Source organism: Bos mutus, chromosome 3, assembly GCF_027580195.1.
Source record: "Bos mutus isolate GX-2022 chromosome 3, NWIPB_WYAK_1.1, whole genome shotgun sequence".
NCBI classification, from domain to species: Eukaryota; Metazoa; Chordata; class Mammalia; order Artiodactyla; family Bovidae; genus Bos; species Bos mutus.
This window is the reverse complement of record NC_091619.1, coordinates 77683681-77706794: the sequence shown is the minus strand read 5'-3', so window position 1 is coordinate 77706794 and position 23114 is coordinate 77683681.

The window sequence follows — 23114 nt, the reverse complement described above, 5'->3', positions numbered from 1 at the left end:
TGGGTAATTTTTGCTCAGAAAAATCCCAAACTCCCTGAAGGGTTTCAACAAAGCATTTTTAAAGGCAAAGTGAGGGAGTAGAGTTAAGTTTGATTTGGGGAAGTGAAGATGGCTGTGTAACCTATGCTAACATAATGAAAAAGAAAAGACGTGAACTCTGGTAGGTTAGACCAGAGTGTCACTGACTGTTTTCATGGTAGGTTCTGCACAAACCTAGTAAAAAAGAATACTCTGCCATCATGAGGTTAGGTCCTGATTTAGATAATGTAGAGGATAAAGCCTCATCTTGTTAGGAGACATTACAAATGTGTGATTTGTAAGATTTATTTTTAACCTCTTTCCATTCCCAAATATTTTGCACACCTAGTTAATGATGCCTGAGATCTCCACCCAGGTGGCTCAGTGGTAAAGAATTCACCTGCCAATGTAGGAGACACAGGAGACATTGACACGATCCCTGGGTTGGGAAGATTCCCTGGAGGAGGAAATGGTAAACCACTACAGTATTCTTGCCTGGAAAATTCTGTGGACAGAGGAGTCTGGCGGGCTGCAGTCCATAGGGTCATGAAGAGCTGGACATAATTTAGTGACTTAGCACACACACACAAGGGTCTTTTACCAGGTAACAATGCTCTACATTGTATAGTGAGTAATAAAAATTTGATTTATTAGTATGACTAAAACATTCATACAACGTACAAAAGTATAGTCAATGAATTAATTGGTACAGGGATTAGCTCAATTTGGAGAAGAGTAGCATATTGATAAGAAAAAGGACCCAGGAATCTGAAATAGAAAGTGTTATGGAGTAAGGTTTAGGTGCCCCTGAAATTACTAAGTTGAAACCCTATGCCCCTGATGTGATGGTACGATGGGGTGGAGGCTTAGGTAGGTAATTAGTATTTGCTGAGATAATGAGAGTAGAACCTTAGTGAATGGGCTTAGTGTCCTTTTAAGAGTCCTGAGAGAGCTTGATTCTCTGCTGTTTTCCATGTAAGGATACAAGGAGAAGTTGGTCGTCTGTCATCCAGAAGGCCCTTACCAGAGCCTGACTTTACTGACACCTGATCCCATGCTTCCAGCCTCCAGAACTGTAAGAAATAAATTTTTATTGTTTAAAAGGCACCCACTTTATGCTATTTTGTTACAGTGCTCCAAGCTAAGACAGAGGGAAAAAACCTCAGACAGGGCATAAGAAAAAAGAAACACACACTGCAAAAGCGACATGTTTGCAGGGCCAGTTGAAGACAAATAGAACTTTGTAATAACATGCTTGTCCCAGGCCCACTTGTCCCAGGCCCAGGTCTGTTTCATGGGATTTAAAGACTTATGTTTGTTTAATGCTGACTTCTTTTAAAGGCTCTCTGTTTCCAGAGGATGCATGATACAGAGTGTTACTATAGCTTCACAGGATCTTAGTAAGTCAGAATAGACAGGATTTTTGAAGACTCTGTATCCCAACACCATATTTTCAAGTGAGAAAATTAAGGCACAGAGAAGGAAATAGAGCTCAAAACAATAAGGTGCAAATTTCTACTTATAAATTTAAGTACTAGGGATGTAATGTACAACATGACAAATATAAGTATATATTTGCAATTCAGTATAATAACTGTAGACAAATTATCTTTCAGATACATATCTTTCAAAATAATTCTACAAATAAAACTAATAGAATAAAATATACTAACAAGAAAAAGAAATATAAGAATTAGAAGGAAAGATGAAATTATAATTATGAGGAACTTAGGATAATTTGTATAGAATACAAATTCATTACTAAAATTGATTACAAGTTTAGATAAGTTTGGCAAAAATTAATATTTAACAATCTATTGTATTTTTGTACAATGGCAACAAGACTTAGAAAAAGGGCTGAAATTAAGAGGTACAATTCTATTTACAATAGCAATTTTATACACAGACACACACCTGGGAACTGTATTTTAAACAACTACTTACAACATTTAATTCCTTTATAAAAGAATTGATACAATATTATTTGTCTCATAAAATCACACTGATGCAAACTGTTATGGCAAATGTTGTATGTAATGCAGTATGTTATATTAATGTGTGGGGCTTCCCAGGTGGCTCAGTGGTAAAAAATCCGCTTGCCAATGCAGGAGACGTAGGACATGCAGGTTTGATCCCTGGGTCAGGAAGATCCCCTGGAGGAGGAAATGACAACCCATTCTGGTATTCTTGCCTGGGAAATCCCATGGACAAAGGAGCCTGGCGGGCTACAGTCCTTGGAGTTGCAAGAGTTGGACAGGATTGAACAATTGTGCATGCATATTAATATGTAACTTCATCATAGATACACACACACACGCCAGGCCAGGCCTCCCTGTCTATCACCAAATCCCGGAGTTTACCCAAACTCACGTCCATTGAGTTGGTGATGCCATCCAACCATCTCATCCTCTGTCGTCCCCTTCTCCTCCTGCCTTCAATCTTTCCCAGCATCAGGGTCTTTTCAAATGAGTCACTTCTTCACATCAGGTGGCCAAAGTATTGGAGTTTCAGCTTCAACATCAGTCCTTCCAAGGAACACTCAGGACTGATCTCCTTTAAGATGGACTGGTTGGATCTCCTTGCAATTCAAGGGACTCTCAAGAATCATTTCCAATGCCACTGTTCAAAAGCATCAATTCTTCTGGGCTCAGCTTTCTTTATAGTCCAACTCTCACATCCATACATGACTACTGGAAAAACCATAGCCTTGACTAGACGGACCTTTTTTTGGCAAAGTAATGTCTCTGCTTTTTAATATGCTGTCTAGGTTAGTCATAACTATCTGCAGTACATGAGGTCTCAGTCAGACACGAATGAGCGACTGAACTGAATTGAACTGATACATATCATTCGTACATATTTTCAAATGTATGTGTGTGTGTGTGTGTGTGTGTATCTGGCAATTAATTGCATGATTGGTATTCAGAATACACATTATTTCTACAAATCAATGAGAGAAAGACAAAAACCGTGAAATGTAGTCAAACTCACTAGCAATTTTGGGAATGCAAATTAAAACAACAATGAGGTCCTAGTTCAGTCTCAAGCTTGGTGTTAAAGAAGCCAGGCAGAGAAGATACACTTGAGGTGGAGCTGTATTCATTAGTTAGAATACAGAATTAGTTGGAATACTAATTACTAATTAGTAGTTTGTTGAGTTTAAATTCTTGGTTTAAAACTGCTTGGGTTGAAATTCCAGTTCTGTCACTCCCCATCTGACTTTGAACAATTTACTTAACTCCTAATTCTCAAAGTTCTTATCTATAAAACAGAGAAAAGCAATGAGAAAATGTAGGCAAAGTAGTCAGTACATTGCCTGGAACATAGAAAGAACACTGACCGCATGTTCACTGTTGCATAAATTTTGTAACTAGACTATTTTGAGTGCTTACTATGGGCCAGGCACCGAACTGGGCTAAGTGCCATAGATGTACTATCTTTTTAAATCATCTGTGTTGTGATTATATCCATTTTACAAACGAGGGAATAGGCATGGAATAGAGATGAGGAAACCAGGACTCAGACTCACATCTGGTGGAACTGAAGTCTGCATGTAAAGTCTCAGATTTAGTGCCTCCCACTGTTGCCATAGGAGAGCACTGCACCTTAGGGGGACGTAGATGGTCTCCGAGGTTGCTTACGTAAATCCTTTATTGCCTTTGCAGGCACATACACACACACACAAACACAGCCTATTTCCCTTTCTGATTAGAAATTGCGTCATTCTGCATGTTTTCTAAAGAACAGATTAGTGACAATAGATCCTATAGTGCTTCTATTACCAGTTTGTACACTCAGCCTACAACATTACTCATAAAAATGTTCTTTTGGAGCCACTGTGGGTCGCTGAGCATATCTGTAATTCTGTCTGTACAGAGAGTACCTCAGAGAAGAATGAGGATAGGGAACAACATAATTAAGCCTGTTGGGAAGCCCTCTCTATGAGATAAACTGGAGGTTCAGATGTGGGTATTATGATTTTGAACTCTGTTCCCTGATGCTCTATTTTGGAATCTCAGAGTTGTAAAGGACCTTAGCCAGCATCTTGTTTCAACTTTTCTCCTCTGCCAGAATCACTCTGACAGTATTCCTGATAGTTATTGCCACTTGTGAGAGTTGGAGAGGGAGGTGCTATCGCATGCATTTTTCATTTCAGTTTTTGACCTCCACTAACAGTTATTTCATTCTTCTATCCTCATTTCTGTAGCTTTCACTTCCTGATAAGTTCTGACTTTTAAAGCAGCATAGAATAAATATATCTTTTATATATGACAAATCTTTAAGCTTTGAAGAGAACAGTCAGGTTTCTATCCTGATGCAGGTTCCTATGGAAGAAATTGGGTCTCATTTTGTGCTCCAGTATCCCTGGAGGAGGGAATGGCAACCCACTCCAGTATTCTTGCCTGGAGAATCCCACAGACTGAGGAACCTGGAAGGCTATAGTCCATGGGATCACAGAGTCAGACACAACTAAGAGACTAACACTTTGTGCTCCAGTATAACCACAGCATCTAGAATGGTGTGGGAAATACAGTAGGTACTCATGTCATTTCCTGGTGAACTGCATGCTTTTTCCACACTAACAGCTTCAAAGTCTTGAATAATTCTTCATAAGATATGGCTTCTAAATTTCTCATGGACTTAGCAACCCGTCTATGAACATGGTCTACTTTCTTGAAATCTATTTCTTTGAGTGTGAAACATCACATATGACTATTAACTCTCCCTAAATGTGATCTCTAGGTGGTCATGGACCACATATTATTTGTAGACAGGTAAATGAGTGATTGAATGAATAAACGCTAAGGGTTGCTTTTGGCAGTTATGGGATAACATTTGACCCCATCACACTTGGCTACAAATGTTTGGAATAATGGTAAATATTTGATTTCATTTGGGCCAATTAGATTCCTCTCCTGGGGATATGGAATAAAAACCAAAATCTAGGGAGAGGACATGAAAGGTCTAGCATTGAGGCTAGTTACCGCCTCATGGAGCAGAACCAGGAGCAACAGTAGTTCCACAGGGAGAAACACAATCCTGTTGAGAAAGGACCGCATAGCTGCCTACAAACCACGTGGCTCCCCAGTGACAGGCTCCAGTTTCTATACGGGTCGGTGTCTCCACTTTGTGAGATCTCTGAATCCTTACAGTAATCACTGTCCCACTCTGACAGAGGGACACACACACACACACACACACCCTTTATTAAAGGCTGCTTAGGTTAGTTCTATTCCTTCCAAACTATCACTGCATAGAACAGTTTATTCAAGCTAATATAACACTACTTCTTTTTTTAAAAATTTTTATTGGAGTATAGCTGATTTACAATGTTGTATTAGTTTTAAGTGTATGGCAAAGTGAATGAGTTATATATACACATACGTCCTTCTTTTTAAGATTTTTTTCCCATATAGGTCACTGAAGAGTATTGAGTAGAGTTCCCTGTGCTATACAGTCGGTCCTCGTGAGCTACCAGTTTTATGTATAATAGTATGTATGTGTGCATGCTAAGTTACTCAGTCGTGTCCAACTCTTGGTGACCCCATGGACTGTAGCCCACCAGGCTCTTCTGTCCATGGGATTCTCCAGGCAAAAATACTGGAGTGGATAGCCATTTCCTTTTCCAGGGGATCTTCCCAATCCAGGGATCAAACCCAGGGCTCTTACATTTCCCGCATTGGCAGGCAGGTTCTTTACCACTAGTGCTACCGGGGAAGCCCACGGTAGTGTGCACATGCCAATCCCCATTTCCCAGTTTATTCCTCCCCCTCCGTCCCTCTCTGGTAACCACTGTTGTCGTTGTTCAGTCGCTAAGTTGCGTCTGACTCTTTATGACCCCATGGGCTGCAGCACGCTAGCCTTCCTTGTTCTTCACTGTCTCCCCAAGTTTGCTCCAATTCATGTCCACTGAGTCAGTAACCATAGGTTTCTGTAATACCAGTTCTTGAGTCATATTCTGCACACAGATAACTAAAAGGCCCAAGTGTTTTCACTTAAAGTGCTTCTAAAATGATTGTGTATTTGATCATTTGGGAAAGTTTGCTCATTCACCCATTCTTTCAGCAATAGTATATTAAGTAACTACTATATGCAAATATGGAGAAGAGAATGGCAACCCACTTTCGTATTCTGGCCTGGAGAATCCCATGGACAGAGGAGCCTGACAGGCTAAAGTCCATGGGGTTGCAAAGAGTCGGACACAACTGAGCGACTAACATACACACACATATGTGAATATACTGTTTATAGTTCAGCTATTTCCCTGTCAGTTGCCATTTCTTGCTGCTGACAAGGACGGTTGCCTCTAATAATCTTCCCTTTCTATTCACTTCTTATCAGCACTGGTAAAACAAACAAACAGATTACCAAATACCAGGATCGCGAGCAGTAACGAGGATAAGAGTTCTTAAGCTCTTAGTGTGGGCATGTACAGGGATAATGCAGTGCTCAAAGTACATGATGTTTACTCAATCTATTTTGAGTACAAAGAGAACATTTTGCCTACTTCCTGTTTTTCTCTTAGTTTTGGCTGTTGAAGGTGTAGTAAATAAATAGTGCATAACTGAAGGTTATGTGTGATTATATATATATATATACATGTACACACACACACACACACACAGGCTTTCCAGGTAGCTCAGTAGTAAAAAACCCACTTGCCAAGGCAGGAGCTGCGGGAGACTGGGGTTGGATCCCTGGGTTTGGAGGATCCCCTGGAGGAGGAAATAGCAACCCACTCCTGTATTCTTGCCTTGAAAATTCCACGGACAGAGGAGTCTGGCAGGCTACAGACCGTGGAGTAAGTTCAGTTCAGTACAGTTGCTCAGTCTTGTCTGACTTTTGCGACCTCATGGACTGTAGCGCGCCAGGCTTCTCTGTCCATCACCAACTCCTGGAGCTTGCTCAAACTCATTTCTACCAAGTAGGTGATGCCATCCAACCATCTCATCCTCTGTCATCCCCTTCTCCTCCCACCTTCAATCTTTCCCAGCATCAGGGTCTTTTCAGTAAGTCAGTTCTTTGCATCAAGTGGCCAAAGTATTGGAGTTTCAGCTTCAGCATCAGTACTTCCAATGAATATTCAGGACTGATTTTTTTCAGGATTGACTGGTTTTATCTCCTTGCAGTTCAAGGGACTCTCAAGAGTCTTCTCCAACACCATAGTTCAAAAGCATCAATTCTTTGGCGCTCAGCTTTCCTTATGGTCCAACTCACACTCATACATGACTACTGGAAAAACCATAACTTTGACTAGACGAACCTTTTTTAGCAAAGTAATGTCTCTGCTTTTTAATATACTGTCTAGGTTGGTCATAGCTTGTCTTCCAAGGAGCAAGCGTCTTTTAATTTCATGGCTGCAGTCACCATCTGCAGTGATTTGGAATCCAAAAAAATAAAGTCTGTCACTGTTTCCATTGTTTCTTCATCTATTTCCCATGAAGTGATGGGACCAGATGCCATGATCTTAGTTTTCTGAATGTTGAGTTTTAAGCCAACTTTTTCATGCTCCTCTTTCACTTTCATCAAGAGGCTCTTTAGTTCTTCTTCACTTTCTGCCATAAGGGTGGTGTCATCTGCATATCTGAGGTTATTGATATTTCTTTGGGCAACCTTGATTCCAGCTTGTGCTTCATCCAGCCCAGCATTTCATATGATGTACTCTGCAAATAAGTTAAATAAGTAGGGTGACAATACACAGCCTTGATGTACTTTTCCCAGTTTGGAACCAGTCTGTTATTCCATGTCCAGTTATAACTGCTGCCTCTTGACCCGCATACAGATTTCTCAGGAGACCGGTAAGGTGGTCTGGTATTCTCATCTCTTGAAGAACTTTCCACAGTCTGTTGTGATCCACACCACCAAAGGCTTTGGTGTAGTCAATAAAACATAAGTAGATGTTTTTCTGGAACACTCTTGCTTTTTTGATGATCTAGTGGATGTTGTCAATTTGGTCCCACAGCTACCAGCTTGTCAATGTCTTGGGCTTTCCTCATAGCTCAGTTGGTAAAGAATCCACCTGCAATGCAGGAGACCCCAGTTTGATTCTTGGGATGGGATGATCTCCTGGAGAAGGGATAGGCTACCCCCTCCAGTATTCTTGGGCTTCCCTTGTGGCTCAGCTGGTAAAGAATCTGCCTGCAATGCGTGAGACCTGGGTTAGATCCCTGGGTTGGGAAGATCCTCTGGAGAAGGGAAAGGCTCCCCACTCTAGTATTCTGGCCTGGAGAATTCCACAGTCCATGGGATCACAAAGAGTCAGACATGACTGTGCAACTGAGCATACACACGCGCACACAGATAACTACCACTAAGTGCTATGACCTATTGCCTATCTCCACGTATTAATATATATATATATACATATTTCATGTATTTGCAGGACTTCTCTGGTGGCTTAGACGTGAAGCATCTACCTACAATGAGGGAGACCTGGGTTCAATCCCTGGGTCGGGAAGATCTCCTGGAGAAGGAAATGGCAACCCACTTCAGTATTCTTGCCTGGAAAATCCCATGGACAGAGGAGCCTGGTAGGCTACAGTCCGTGGGGTTGCAAAGAGTTGGACACAACTGAGTGACTTCACTCACTCACATATTTCATATACATTTCTAGGTAAATACATATACATAGCTAAGGAAAAACTCAGTAAGGTTTATATTATACCAGAATCCAACAGTGAGGAAACTTCAATTACATTTAGGGAAATTAATCTGGTTACATTTATGGACCAGCAGATGTAGTACTAGAGACTTTTTCCTCTCTGATTATGCATCATGAATAAAACCAAAGATTAAACTTCCCATTTAAACTTCCCATTAAACTTCCCTCCATCCCATTATTTATTTTAACCAAATTAACCAACACCCATATCCAAGATGTTTTTCTGAAATTTCAATCTGTATGGTACTCTCTTGGCCCCCATCACTGGTAGGTTCAGTTTTAGGGGTAAGAAGGGACATGAAGAAGCAAACTTTTTGTAGTCTAAATGGTAGTGTGGTGTTCAAGCTTATGCTTGGTTCATCCTCCATTTTCATTAGCAATGAAAGCAGTTAGGGCTCTGGGATAAGAGATTTGAATCCTGCCTTTGTCAGCTCTTAGCCATACAACCTTTCTGAAATTCTATTCTCTTTGCATTTCAGTTTCTTTATATCTAAAATGAGATTGACACTACCAACTTATAGGAATTGCTGTGAGGGTTAAAAGACTTCATATTTGTAAAATAGTTAGCATACTGCCTGGCACCAGCAAGCCTTTAATAGATCACAAATGTCTGTAGTCAATGCTCCTAAAGAGAAATATAGTAAACATTTTGTGAGATAGAGGACTGAGAGAAGCATTTTATAATGGCATGGCTCATTTTCCGACAGTTCTTATGTTACTTTAAAAATTCTTAAAAATTTGTCAATGGTCATACAATTTATTTAGAGGCCTATTCTTGGGATAATATGAATTCTCCTATGAGGACTATCCTAGGCTTCTTCTGTGAGAAAAAATTCCCTTGTGCTTCTTAAATTTCTGTTTTCTTGGTAGAGAGACTGTTTTCTCTAATGCACCATGGGTTTTCCCAATGTTTCTACTTTCAGTCTTGGTAGTTTTAATCTGGGCTATGGCCAGAATGGTATTTAGAGGAAAGAGAAGAGAGAAATAGCAGTTCTTAGCAATGAACATTTTGAAGGCCCCAGATAATGCTACAATAATCTTTTATCCCTTCTTAAACATTTTGTAGAAAACGGCCCATCCTGTTTATTTTAAATCCTTGGATCTAAGAAAAAAGTTATTACTAGCCAACTGCTAAGTCTTTCAAGGTTGAAATGCTTGTATTTAAGTTTGCACCCTGTTGGATGCAGAGATACTTTGACAATAAAGGTCTATATAGTCAAAGCTATGGTTTTTTTCAGTAGTCATTTACAGATGCGAGAGTTGGACCGAAGAAGGCTGAGCACCAAAGAACTGAGACTTTCAAATTTTGGTGCTAGAAAAGACTGTCGAGAGTCCCTGCAAAGAGATCAAACCAGTCAATCCTAAAGGAAGTCAATCCTGCAAATTCATTGTAAGAACTGATGCTAAAGCTGAAGCTCCAATACTTTGGCCACCTGATGTGAAGAACTGACTCATTGGAAAAGACTCTGATGCTGGGAAAGATTGAAGGAGAATGAGACAGCGGAGGATGAGATGGTTAGATAGCATCATTGACTCAATGGACATGAGTTTGAGCAAACTCTGGAAGATAATGGAGGATAGAGGAGCCTGATGTGCTGTAGTCCAAGGGATCACAAAGAGTCAGACATGACAGCGACTGAACAACAACAGCAATAAAACAATAAACTCTAGGATGACTAGTGTAAGTACTTTCCAACCTCTTGCCTGAGTGAGTTTCCTCAGACTTAAACTAAGAATCAGAAAGGACTGTGATGATACAGTTGATATCAGAAGTGTAAATAATTGATCAAGTTCTTGAAATACTGCGCTGAACTTGTAGAGGAGGCTGAGGAATCTGGATGCCCATCAATAATTAATAATAAAGATCAAACACTGGAAAACAGGGAATTGGATAGACCAGACAATCACAAAGTTACCACTCCAAGATAAAAACTGTTGGCTGAGCAATACACATTTGGACACAGAAGTATGTGATGTGCTTCTGTTTCCTTACTCCAAATAAGTCTTACTGTTGGTAGGGAGGTCAGCCTGGCTTTCAGAATTTGCTGCTGCTTGTTCAGATGTTAAGTGGTTAATGTTTGCCAGGTACTTAAAAATATCTTTATGGTACTTCCCTGGCAGTTCACTTGTTAAAACTCCGCACTTCGGATGCAGGGTATGTGGGTTTGATCCCTGGTTGGAGAACTATTAATACAATCCCACATGTCAGCATGGTGCAGCCAAAAAAAAAAATCTCTTTATGGTAAATGGTACAAGCAATTAATTTCCAATTAACACAGAATTTATCAAGGAGAACAAAGAGTTTAGAAGAGGTCCCATTTCCTGCTAATGAGCCTGTGTCTGTTTGTGCTTAGATTGTTAAAGTTCAGAAAAACCTCAAATTCTCATGTTACTCTGAAGCAAGAGATGCAATTTCTTGGTGAATATCTCATTAAACAACTCACTTTTGCTATTAATAAATAATAGACTATTAAGATAACCAAATATCATCCTTTACCTGTCCTTTAGTTTAAGATTTCAAAGAGAACTGTTGTCAGATTTATCAATGTGACTCATTCTCTAACATTTTCTCTGCTAGGAGAGAGTTCCTTTCTTCCCTGACTGACTGTTTAGGGGAATCTCTGGTAAAAAGAACAAGTAGCCTTTTTAGTAAATAGCCAGATATGACAGTAGTGAGTATGTAGATCATCTTGCTTGTTTTACTACCCATCAGGACAGAGATGGAAATGTTGTGAGCTGGGAATTTTGAGTTTAATTTTTACTGGTATTTTGCCTTTTAGAAGGTATCTGTTAGGAGTAAAGCAAAATGAGTTGCTTCTAAAATTGTGAGATGAGCTATAAGGCCACATTTCTATTTAATTAGCTTTTTTTTTTTTTCTTTTTCTATTTTCTGTTAAGAAAAAAAGGAGTGGGATCTAAGCTATCTATTCAATGAAGCATTGAGGTTGTTTAGAATCCTTTTAGGTTAAAAGGATAGGTTCTTAGGGAAGCTAAGACCACTGTTTATGGGCACCCGACAAAGTCCAACTAGCCAATCTGCAAATTCAATTTCATGTCAATTATTATCTACTTTTATGCTCCTTTCTGTGCTGTGGGTGTTTACCAAGCTCAACGATAGTTTCTACCTCTAATGAGAAAGACTGGCAGTAAAATCTTTTCTACTCACAGGTGGAGGTAGAAGACAGTATCTTCTTCCTTCCTTCTCAAAGCATCCAAACTCCTAATTTCATATAGTTTTCCTCCACTTCTAATCTAATATTAAGTTATATTGATTTTGTCAGTCCTTTCTCTATTTGTTCCCCACTTTCCATTACCATTGTCGTTATTTTAGCCCAAGCACTCTTACTTCCTTCATTCAGTGTTTGTCATTGAATTAGTACTGAGCCCCTGATGTGCTCAGTCTCTCAGTTGTGTCTAACTCTGCAACCCTATGGACTGTAACCCACCAGGCTCCTCTGTTCATGGAATTTTCCAGGCAAGAGTATTGGAGTGGGTTGCCATTTCCTACTCCAGGGAATCTTTCTATCCCAGGGATTGAACCAGCATCTGTTGTGTCTCCTGCATTGGCAGGGGGATTCTTTACCACTGAGCCACCTGTGAAGCCCTGATTAAATTTACTCTGAAAAAAAAAGTTTACTCTGCATTTATTTATGCATTCAACAATATTTATTATTTACATACTATGTATTAAGGATTAGCAAATGGAAATACCAGCAATAATCAAGATGAAACCTTATGTCAGGTACAATCTTCTTAACTGAGTTACTGCAAAATCCTTCAAATAGGTTTTTTTATGTTGTCTCTCTTCCTACACTACATTAAAAACACTACTGCCAGTTTAATCTTGTTTAATGCTTCATTCTGACTTGCAAGACTGAGTGTGTGGCCCTAGTCTTCTTTCCAGGGTCGTCTCACATTATTTTCTTCATTTTCCTACATTTGGATAAATCCATTCATCTGCTAGGTATGCTACCATGATCCCTGGCCTTTCCTGGTTTCAGCGGTAACATTGTTTTTTTTTTTTTATGAATTCACCCACTCTCCCCCTACCCTCCTACCCCTGCATCCCATATGACAAACTCCGTTCACTTTTAAAGCTCACTTTAATGATCATTTTCTTCAGGAAGATTTTTCTGATCTTCCTCCTTCCTCTTTGGCTGATCTTTGGGATTTGTTCTCCAGCATTTGTTTTTATTATCTAGTTGCCCAGACTCCCTCTTGAAACATTCTGAATTGCTTACCTAACAACCTAGAAAGGGAGCTAGACCTGCCCTAAGCAGTTGTTAGCAACTGCTCCAGCATTTTTTCTCTCATTTCTGGTACACTCTTGTTCTCTGCCAATTCTCCTTGGACTCTGCCAGTTCTCTGCCCATCTCTGTCCTCATTTCTCTGTACCTCCACACCAATTCTGGTTTTTAGGTATTTCTACGTGTTCTTTTTGCATTTGATAATGGATTCTTCTTAGTGGAACTTGAACTAGTTTGTGTGTTATTTTTTTCTTAAAGTGGATATTCATAGGTAGCAGTAGTGTGTCTTTAGTTGAATCTTGTGACCCCATGGACTGTAGCCCACCAGGCTCTTCTGTCCATGGAATTTTCCAGACAAGAATAATGGAGTGGATTGCCATTTCCTCCTCCAGGGGATCTTCCCAACCCAGGGATTGAACCCGCATCTTCTGCATTGCAAGCAGGGTCTTTACTGCTGAGCCACAAGGGAAACCCTATTCATGGTAAAGATTCTGCCTTTATTCCAATCACTTCAAAATCCAATCTTGCCTGGAGCCAAACCAACGCTGACCTTCCACTCTCTATTTCCCCAAGGTGAGGAAGTGGTCAATAAGTTATCTTTTTCTCATACTCATTTTTCTTTTTATTAATTGTGAGAAAAGCATGTAACATAAGATTTACCATCTTTATCATTTTAAGTGTACAGTTCAGCAGTGTTAAGTATACTCATATTGTTGTGCAACCAATCTCCAGAACTCTCATCTTGCAGACTTTCTTTATATTTTTGTATGGCTATTTATTTGCTTGCTTTACCTTGCCTATTAGACCGAAAGTTCATGAAAACAAGGCTGTGTTACTGACTTTCTATCAAACTATTATAATCAATGAACAATTGCTTCATGAAGTTGAATTGACCCAAGTTTCCCCCATGTTCTCATCTAATGTGCTCTCCAAGGAAACTCTGACAAACCCTGCTAACAGATCTGGATTCTGCCATAACGAAATAGAGTGCATCTTGAAAACATTTCCTCTTATCTAAGCCAGGGAGATGAACATCAACAGTTTGAAGCTGGACTAAGCAGTATTGCATCTGCTTAGGAGGTTTTGCTTTTTGCCTTAACTGTTACAGGGCACTGCTGTTTTTGTTCTGGGAGGTGGGAGAGCTGTTTTATTTATTTTAAGGAGGCAGGAAGCCAGAAACATAATTGAAAGGAAGTTTCTGTGCTGGCATATTATTATTGTAACTAAGATGGTAACACATAAATTGCAACTTCCTTTTGTTTGAAGTGGTTGATGTGAACTGGAGCTTAATATTTTTCACTCATAAATTTGCCAAGTGACAAATTCTTTCATGATTCCTGTTTTCTAAAAAAAAGTCTCTGAATTTACACTGTATTAGGAATGTGTTTCTTTCCATAATAGCCTCACAGAATTATACTGTACACGTCACTCAGGTTCTCTCCAGATTTAGGGAAACCTGTTATCTCCCTGGAGAAGGCAATGGCACCCCCTTCCAGTACTTTGGGCCTGGAAAATCCCATGGACGGAGGAGCCTGGTAGGCTGTAGTCCATATGGTTGCTAGAGTCGGACACGACTGAATGACTTCACTTTCACTTTTCACTTTCATGCATTGGAGAAGGAAATGGCAACCCACTCCAGTGTTCTTGCCTGGAGAATCCCAGGGATGCGGGAGCCTGGTGGGCTGCCGTCTATGGGGTCACACAGAGTCGGACACGACTGAAGCGACTTAGCAGCAGCAGCAGCAATTATCTCCCTGGTCCCCATCCATATCTCTGAAGGCACTCAGAGGGCTTATGTCTTTTACAGATAGCTCTAATTTCTGATTTCCTGCTTCTGGAATTCTTTTTCTTATTTGCATTTTGCTTCTTGTGGTTGTTTTCTATCTTCTATCCAACATGTGCCTCAAAGCATTTCATTTTCCTTAATTTCTCAAAAATACCACTTATGTAAGACAGCTGTCCAGGAGAGATATTTGAATGGAGAAAGAGATAACACAGAGGTGGAGGTTACTTTACATAATAATGGTACAAAATTAAAAAAATCAGATATTATGTACCTTGTCTTTAAACTCACTTAACCATTTTTCACCACTGGAAATATTTGGGGGACTGACTTCAGTTTCCAGTCTCCTGCATATCACTGATTTCTTTCCACTTTCTTTATTGCTCATCTCTGGGCCCTTACTCTGCTTCTGCAAGTTGGTTCTTGGCATATCACAATCCCTCCAAATTTTGTCCTCTGTTTATCTTGTCCAAATTTCTATCTATCATGCCTTGGGATTATCATTCCATAATTATAATGGCAAATAGCTTTTGTTTGTTTTTACTAAAAAGGTAATTATCTTCCCAGAAGAAATTTAGTTTTTTAAAAAACCTTTTGTTTTAGAACAGTTTTAGGTGTAAATAAAAATTACAAAGATAGTACAGAGAGTTTCCATGTACTCGTATGGCTCCTTTGTCACGATTGATGCATTGATATTGATACGTGATTATAATTAAGTTCATCAGATCAGATCAGATCAGATCAGTCGCTCAGTCGTGTCCAACTCTCTGCTTTATTCAAATTTTCTTAATATTTTTCTAATGCCCCTTTTCTGTTACAGAATACCATCAGGATACCACATTACATTTAATTGTCACATGTCCTTAGACTTCATAGCTGTGATAGTTTCTAAGACTATTTTTGACCATCTTGCCAGTTATAAGAAGTACTGGATAAGTATTTTGTAGAATGTCCCTCAGTTGAGATTGTGTGATGTTTTTCTCATGATTACACTGGAGGTGTGTGTTTTTTGGGGGAAGATCACAAAGGTGAAGCGTGATTTTCCTCCACATGACTAATCAGTGTGGATGTTGACCCTGATCATTTGGTTGAGACAGTGTTTATTAGGTTTCTCAATAGTAAAATTACTCTTTTTCCCCCTTTCCATATTGTACTCTTTGGAAGGAAGTTACTATGTGCAGCCTACACTTAAGAAGTGGGGAATTATGTCCCATTTCTACATACATTATTAGAGTCCTTTTGCAGGGTAGATTTGTCTCTTCTCCCTCATTAATTTATTTGTTCAATCATTTATTTTTATCAGTATGGACTCATGGATGTTTATTTTGTGTTCTGATTTATAATCCATTACTACTTTACTTATTTTGTTGCTTCAGGTTTTCCATTTTTGGCCACTGGGAGCTTTTTTTCATTGACTTCTGGGCTCCTGGTTCTCTTTGACTTGCTCCTATCATTGTGGGATTTGTGGTTTATTTGTTTTAGAACTTCTTTACTTTCTGGCACTATAAAATATTCTGGTCTATCTTATACATTTCCCACTCCAGCTCTGGAACTATTCATTTCTCCAAGGATGAATAGGTGGTGCAGTGGTAAAGAATCCCCCTGCCAATGCAGGAAAAGCAGGTTCAATCCTTGGGTTTGGAAGATCCCTTGGAGGAAGAAATGTCGACCCACTCCAGGATTCTTGCCTGGGAAATACCATGGACAGAGGAGCCTGGTGAGCTCCATCAGGTCACAAAGAGTGGGACATGACTGAGCGACTGGGCATGCACGCATGTATCAGAAACCAAGATCTAGGTGCTAGGTGTGTTCATTGCTACTGGGTTGTCATGGCTTCTAGGCCGTTTCAGCTGACAGAGCAAGGAAATATATGTGTGTGTGCCAACATTGTGTATTATTGTTGTTGTTCAGCCGCTGTCATGACCAACTCTGTGATCCCATAAACTGAAGCATGCCAGGCTTCCCTGTCCTTCACTATCTCCAAGAGTTAGCTCAAACTCACGTCCCCTGAGTCAGTGATGCCATCTGACCATCTCATCCTCTGTCTCCCCCTTCTCCTCTTGCCTTCAGTCTTTTGCAGCATCAGTCTTTTCCAATGAGTCGGCTCTTCATATCAGATGGCCAAAGTATTGGAACTTCAGCTTCAGCATCAGTCCAGTATACTTATATCTATAAATATTCCTGTTTGTATCCACCTATATGTGTATTAAGCTAAAGATGAGTTCGTACTAATGTCTCCAGCTCTAATCCATTAACACATGGATCATCCTAGTCTTCTCCCCTTTATTGTCTGTTACTTCCCACTCAGACATCGAGAAGCCTGGCTCTCACCATCTGCTGTACATTTACTTAATTGTTTAGTTTCAGTACGCATGTAGAGTGGATTTCTCTGGTGGCTCAGATAGTAAAGAGTCTGCCTGCAATGCAGGAGACCCAGGTTTGATCCCTGCGTCAGGAAGATCCCCTGGAGAAGGAAATGGCAACCCACTCCAGTATTCTTGCCTGGAAAATCCAATGTATGGAGGAGCCTGGTGGGCTACAGTCCATGGGGTCACAAAGAGTTGGACACAGCTGAGCAACTAATGCATAGTGCAAGCATGTAGAGTAGTTTCAGAATTGCTCAACTGTTCCCCCAGGATACAGCTTTATCAAGTAGAGCACAGTGTTCATCTCAACTTCTTTTGCCTTTTGTATTAAGCCTTTTGTATACAAGCCTCCTTTTGTATCATTGGCAAAGATGCTTTAAGGCTGCACCATTCTCCTTAACTCCCTTCAGTGAGATTGTTTCATATGTTTGTAATGTAGTTAGATTATTTTTGTTCTGAATTCCTTTTTGAGATTCCCTAAATGATTTTCTAAGATTTGCATACATAAAGGTTCATTTATTATGCTTAAATTTCTTTGGATTTTGACAAATGCATAATGCAAATGATATTCACAAGTACAATATTGTAAAGGATAATTTTAATGTCCTAAAAAAATCCTTGTGCTTCACCTATTCATTTTTTCCGCCTTTGCCTCTGAATCCTAGGAACCACTGATCTTTTTAACCATCTTTATACTTTTGGTTTTTCCAGATGTCATACAATTAGAATACAGTATATAAATTTTTCAGACTGCCTTTTACTGAACAATATACATTTAACATTAATCTATGTTCTTTTTGTGACTTTATAGCTCATTCCTTTTTACTGTTGAATAGTATTCTACTGAATGGGGGTACCTATATAATTTTCCTTTTCCCTTAAAGAACTTGTTACAACATTATTTTGCATCTCCTGTTCTACTGGAGATGAATTCATTCAGTTTTGTTAGTTTGAAGTCTTTATTTCTCTTTCACTTTTGAAGTATAATTTCACTGGATATAGAATTCTAGGCTTTTGGTTTTTTATTTTCAACACTGAAATATTTAATTTCATTCTTGGTTGCATGACTTCTGGTGAGAAGTCCTTTGTCATTCTTAACTTTTGTTTCCCTGTCTAGGTAGATTGTTTTTTCTCTTTTGGCTTTTTAAAAAATTTTGTCTTTGTCTTGTTCACTTGTCTGTAGTTTGAATACGATCTGCCTATTTTTTTTTTTTTTTAAGAAAACTTTTCTTTTTGATGTTCTCCCTGAGTTTCCTGTGTTTTGGTCTGATGACTTTCATTACTTTTGGAAAATTTTTACCCTTTAGTAATGTCTTCTGTTCCAGTATTTCTTTCTTCTCTACCCCCTGTTACAGCTTCACAATTATTACCCTTTTGAAATTGTCCCACAGAAGATCTCAAATATTCTAGTTTTTCATTCTTTTATCTCTTTGAATTTCAGTTTAGGGAGTTTTATTGACCTGTATTCAAGCTCATTCTTTGCTTGGCTAAGTCTGTTGATGTGCCCTTTGAAGGCGTTCTTCATTTTTATTACAGTGTTTTTGGTTTCTAGCCTTTAAAAAAATTCTTATAGTTTCCATCTCCCTACTTATATTAGTGACTTCTGCTTTTCTTTTTCCTTTATTGCCCTTAATATATTATTCATAGTTGTTTTAAATTCTTCTCTAATAATTTTAAAATTTGTGTCATATCTGAGTCTGGCTCTGATAATTGTTTTCTCTCTTTAGACTGTGTTTATCTTGCTATTTGTCATGTAATTTTTTTCTTGAACCCTGGGCATGTTATACTGGGCAATAGCAACTATAATAAGTAGACCTTCAGTGTGAGAATTTATATTGATCTGGCTAAGATTTGGGCTGTTTTTCATATTTTCCTTAGCAACATGTACCAGAAACTTCAAATTCCTCTAGTATTTTCATTTTTGTCTCCACACTCAATTTAGGGCTTCCCTAACCACTGCTTTTCATAAAGAGTGTGCTGTGCAGCCATGCCTCTGTGAGACCAACCACAGACTTGAAGGTCAGTTCATTATATCGTAGTTCTTTCACTTTAGAAGGATAACAACTACATATTTACTGTAGTTGACATATAGTGGTACTGGCTGACACACTATAGGCAGGTATTGGTCTGCTTTTCCTGCCTATAGTGAGGCACTCTATGAGGGCTCAGAGAGTTTTTCATACACTGACACAGCAGCTGATAAAACACTACATTGGATTAATAGACGCACTTTACAGTAAAGAAGATGTGGAGGTGGGCATGTAACCATGGGGCCCTTAGTTCTTTCACATTCTGTGCCATTCAGAAGCTGCTGGCCTGATGAAGTGATGCAGTGGCCTTTCAAGGGGCAGCTGTGGTGACAGCTTAGAGATGATACTTTGCAAGGATGGAGTGCTATCCTCTGGGATATACCCTGGATAGCCTCCAGTGGTCACTGATATACCCCCTGCACTAATGGCTTCCCTGGTGGCTCAGTTGGTAAAGAATCTGCCTGCAGTTCAGGAGATGTGGGTTTGATTCCTGGATCAGGAAGATCCCCTGGAGAAGGAAATGGCAACCCACTCCACTATTCTTGCCTGGGAAATCCCATGGACAGAAGAATCTGGTGGGCTACGGTCCATGGGGTCACAAGAATTGGACACGACTTGATGACTAAATCACCACTAACCACCACACCACTGTACTAATGATTGTTATATAGTGCTGTGTCCCCAAATGGTAGGAGACATGAGAAGCAAGAGATAGAAGCAGGGATTTTCCAGTTTCCTGTTGCTCCCAGTAATCGATTTGGTAAATTTATGCTTTTACGGGGCTAGAGTTCCTGTATATCACGTGTGGAACAATTTTTCAGCAAATCTCGCTAAATGTTATGCTTCAGTTAGCTCTGGCTACTTTAGGTTCCTCCTACCAGGAGACAAGCAACAAAAACAAGACACTGTCCTGGTAGGGATGATTAATGCCTGGAAATGGTGGGACTTTTGATATTGACATAGGAAAAATAAATTTAGCACCCAGATAAGCCACTAAGTCTCCTGATGCTCTCCTGCCTACGTTCACAGTAAATGTCAACTAAAGTATCCATGGCCTGAGAAGGAGGGCATGGTAACCAGGGGCTCATACATATCAAGAACACAAGTCTGAGTCACCCATAAGTTTAGCTACATAGATTAGCAGAGATGCTAGTTGAGTAAAGGAATTGAGAATAAGTAGAGGAGGGTAATGATAAGAATCAGCTGTGGTCCAGAGACCAGCTGCAATGGTTAGAGCTATAGTTTGTCCCACCACCCTTCTTCTTGAAAGTTTTTCCTAAAGAAAAGACTAACCAGAATCCTGGAAGAGCTCTTCCCAGGTGAGGTAAATTTATTACATGAAGCAAATAGATTAAAGCAGCACATGATGTGGATTGTAGTAGACACCGAGGTACATCGCTCAGATTCAGTTCAGTTCAGTTCAGTCACTCAGTCGTGTCTGACTCTTTGCAGCCCCATGAATTGCAGCACGCCAGGCCTCCCTGTCCATTACCAACTCCCGGAGTTCACTCAGACTCACATCCATCGAGTCGGTGATGCCATCCAGCCATCTCATCCTCTGTTGTCCCCTTTTCCTCCTGCCCCCAATCCCTCCCAGCATCAGAGTCTTTTCCAATGAGTCAACTCTTCACATGAGGTGGCCAAAGTACTGGAGTTTCAGCTTCAGCATCAGTCCTTCCAATGAACACCCAGCACTGATCTCCTTCAGAATGGACTGGTTGGATCTCCTTGCAGTCCAAGGGACCCTCAAGAGTCTTCTCCAACACCGCAGTTCAAAAGCATCAATTCTTCAGCGCTCAGCTTTCTTCACAGTCCAACTCTCACATCCATACATGACCACAGGAAAAACCATAGCCTTGACTAGATGGACCTTTGTTGGCAAGGTAATATCTCTGCTTTTCAATATGCTCTCTAGGTTGGACATAACTTTCCTTCCAAGGAGTAAGCGTCTTTTAATTTCATGGCTGCAGTCACCATCTGCAGTGATTTTGCTCAGATTACACCTTGATAAACAAGACTCTCATCTCTCCAGGTTCCAGGAGTGTTGATATCCCACAGCTGAATCCAACCCTAAGACTTTGTAGAGAAACGTTGTAGAGAGAAAGCCAACTCACCCAAGACTATGCCTCCACCCCAGAGCAGCCCACATATCTGGTGGCTCAGACGGTAAAGCGTCTGTCTACAATGTGGGAAACCCAGGTTTGATCCCTGGGTTGGGAAGATCCCCTGGAGAAGGAAATGGCAATCCACTCCAGGACTATTGCCTGGAAAATCCCATGGACAGAGAAGCCTGGTAGGCTACAGTCCATGTGGTCGCAAAGAGTCGGACACAACTGAGCGACTTCACTATTCACTAAGTGGTCAATAAATTCATTATATGAAAGAATGAATTTTAGGCAAGTCATTTAATGTCTAAGATCTTCTGTTTTCACATCTATTGAAGTGGGAGGAAAAGAATTATTTTAATTTCTTCATTATCTATGTGCAGTTTTAATATTTAGAAGAAATAATTGCATGTAGAATTAGTTCTCTTTTTTTAGATTAAAATTTTCTTTTTTTAAAGAATTTTATTGTATTTTTAAACTTTACATAATTGTATTAGTTTTGCCAAATATCAAAATGAATCCGCCACAGGTATACATGTGTTCCCCATCCTGAACCCTCCTCCCTCCTCCTTCCCCATACCATCCCTCTGGGTCATCCCAGTGCACTAGCCCCAAGCATCCAGTATCGTGCATCGAACCTGGACTGGCAACTCGTTTCATACATGATATTTTACATGTTTCAATGCCATTCTCCCAAATCTTCCCACCCTCTCCCTCTATAAAAAGCCTGAATCAAACCATTTAGATTCAAAAGGAAATACCTAGCCCACTCTCGCATGTGGTACAGCAATCTCTTCTGCTGTATTCCTGACAAATAGTTATTCAACTTCTCCTTAAATAGTTGCAGGGTCTGGCAACCCAGTCTGTTTTAATGAGCTCCACTGTCAGAGAACTCTAGAGCAGTGATACATGAGATGTGGTCTTAGGACCAGGAGCATCACACAACTTGGAATCTAGTTAGAAATGAAGAATCTTGGGTCCCACACCACACCTGAATCAGAATCTACATTTAACAGAATCCCTTGGTGATTCATCCGCACATTAAAATTTGAAAACTATTGCCCTAAAGTTTTTGTTTACAGTATCCATCTGAAAGTTTATTCTTTATGGTAACCACTCATTAGTCTCAATTTTGTTTCTTGCAATTTTATATAAATTCAGTCTTTTTTATTCCACGTGACATCTGTTCAAATATTTGAAGGCAGAATCCAAATTGTTCTTTGACTGGACTCTTCTCAGATTGTGAAACCTGGGACCCTTCTTCCTGTTCTGAGCTATCTCAAAGTACCTTTGTCCTGCAGGATTGTTTGAATGAGAATTAATATTAGTCTGTAACTGCAGCATTTATGAAAGGAATGGCAGGCTACCTCTTCCCTTTGCCCTTGACTGAAAGAATGCAATGAACAAGAAAGGACATTTGAGCTGATTATTTACACACTTAAGCTTCAGGGCATATAAACAGGATGAAACTACTTCTCTCATCAGTAGGTTTCCTACAGGTTGTGGCATTTTCCTAAATTTGTTATCTTTTCAGGGATAGTTCTTCAAGCTCAGTCTTCTCTTTTCTAAACTAAAAACACCCTGTTTATTTAACTATGTTTTGTATGACAGGAATGGAATGGAAACTTTTTGAGGGAAGGGATAATGTCTTAATATATATATATTTAAAATTTTTAAGTTAGATCAGTGCTCAGCACATAATATGCTATTAATAAATATTTTTAATATACAAAATTAATGAATGAATGAGGGAATGAATGTGATTGTAGGCTTTGGTTGCCATCTTTTGAAAACACATTACTCTTTTGAAAACACGTTACCTGTCACAGAGAGTGTGTTATTCTTTGTGACAAGATGTGGCATCATGCATTGGGCAGAATACTCCATGTATGGTGTGATTATT